This window comes from Tamandua tetradactyla, chromosome 5 (assembly GCF_023851605.1).
Source record: "Tamandua tetradactyla isolate mTamTet1 chromosome 5, mTamTet1.pri, whole genome shotgun sequence".
Classification (NCBI taxonomy): Eukaryota; Metazoa; Chordata; class Mammalia; order Pilosa; family Myrmecophagidae; genus Tamandua; species Tamandua tetradactyla.
Window position 1 is genome coordinate 187994118 of NC_135331.1, and position 2056 is coordinate 187996173.

Sequence of the window (2056 nt, forward strand, 5' to 3'; positions counted from 1 at the left end):
TATCTCCTGTATTTTCCTACCTGCCTGCAGTGCTCCCTTTAGTATTTCTTGTACAAATGCTCTCTTAGTCACAAATTCTCTCAGTGATCGTTTGTCTGAAAATATGTTGATCTTCCCTTCATTTTTGCAGAACAGTTTTTCTGGGTATAAAATTCTTGGTTGGCAGTTTTTCTCTTTCAGAATCTTAAATATATCACACCATTGCCTTCTTGCCTCCATGGTTTCTGCTGAGAAATCCACACATAGTCTCATTGAACTACTCTTGTAAGTACTGGATAAATTTTCTCTCATTGCTTTGGAAATTCTTTTTGTCTTTGACACTGACAATCAGATTAGTAAGTGTCTTAGAGTAGTTCTATTTGTGTCTACTCCGGGGTATGCGGCTACTTCTTGGATCTGTAATTTTATGTCTTTCATACGAGATAGGAAATTTTTAGTGATTTTTTTACTCCAATTGTCTTTCTGCTCCCTTTCCCTTCTCTTCTCCTTATGGGACAACCGTAACACATATGTTTGTGTGCTTCATGTTATCACTCAATTCCCTAAGACCCTGTGCATCTTTTTCCATTCTTTTCCCTATATTTTCTCTCGTTTCTCAGTGTTTCTGCCAATTTGAAGCTATTATGTACCCCAGAAAAGTCATGTCCTTTAATCCTAATTCAGTATTGCAGGGTGGGGTCTCTTTTATTATTTCCATGGAAATATGACCCACCCAATTGAGGTGGTAATTTTTTTTTTTAATATGGAATGCTTCATGAATTTGCATGTCATCCTTGCACAGGGGCCACACTAATCTTCTCTGTATTGTTCCAATTTTAGTATATGTGCCGCCGAAGCAAGCATGAGGTGGTAATTTTTGATAGTTTCCAAAGAGCTGTCTCTCCACCCATTCAAAGTGGGTTTGATTATTGGAGTCCTTTAGGAGAAAACAATTTCAGAAAAATTTTAGAACGAACAGAGCCCACAAAGCCAGATATCTTTGCAGATGAAGAAGGAAAATGCCTGTGGGGGAGCTTCATGAAACAAGAAGCTGGGAGAAAAAGCTAGCAGATGTTTCCATGTACCTTTCCAGCTGACAAAGAGGTGTTCTGGACTCACCAGTCTTTCTTGACTCAAGGTATCTTTCTCTGGATGTCTTAGTTTGGGCATTTTCATGGTCTTAAAACTATGGGCTTGTAACTTCATAAATTCCCCTTTCTAAAGGCCATTCTGCTTCTGGCATATTGCTTTTACAAACTAAAACAGTGATAGATTTCAAATATCCTCTCCTCTAGTTCACTAATTCTTTCTTCTGCCTCCTCAAATCTATTGTTGTAGGTTTATGTTATTTTTTAAAATTTCTTCCATTGTGCCTTTTATTCCCATAAGTTCTGTAATTTATTTTTTCAAACTTTTAAGTTCTTCTTTATGTTTGTCTACTGTCTTCTTTATATCCTCCCTGATTTTTGATGAGATCTTACATGTCTGTTGAAACATCTGGCATTAGTTGTTTGAACTCCTGCATCTCATATGACCTATTGGTTGGGTACTTTGACTGGGTCATATCTTTGATTTTCCTAGTATAACTTATTATTTTTTTACGTGTCTAGACATTTGATATCCTGAATTAGCTTATTCTGAAGTTTGTTTTGACTCTTTTACATAGGGTTTTCTATCTGTTCTTTGATATTCAGTTCAATTTTTTCTAGACCTCTAGCATGGGCACTGTTTAACTGATAAGAATTTTTCAGTTTCTTGCCCTTCCTATATGGAGCTTTTATTTAAGAAGGGTCTTCTTAGATATTATTGATGCCAGATTTTCTCAGTGTACACAATCCCATGTGTCAGGAAGAAAGAATAGTCAATATCAAATTACCTTGAAGGTGAGACCCAGAATACTGTCAGACTTCTTTTGAATCCTCTAAAGTCTGTTCCCTTCCTATCCTCCCCAGCACTTATCTTCCCACAGCTTCCCACCAGCATAAAGTGATCAGGTGCCTTTAATTTCAGCAGCCTGTCCCTGCCAGGGGAATGTTTGAGATGAAGGCTAATGTAGTAGGCAGGCTTTGACCTTTGA

At 37.3% G+C, this 2056-nt stretch overlaps 1 non-coding gene across 1 annotated transcript; it reads right to left on the reverse strand.

Annotated features, from left to right (window-relative positions):
- Positions 1-736: 736 nt before the first annotated feature.
- On the reverse strand, positions 737-843 carry LOC143685349 (U6 spliceosomal RNA). The gene has a single exon (XR_013176594.1). It is a non-coding gene; the product is annotated as a U6 spliceosomal RNA (small nuclear RNA).
- Positions 844-2056: the final 1213 nt, after the last annotated feature.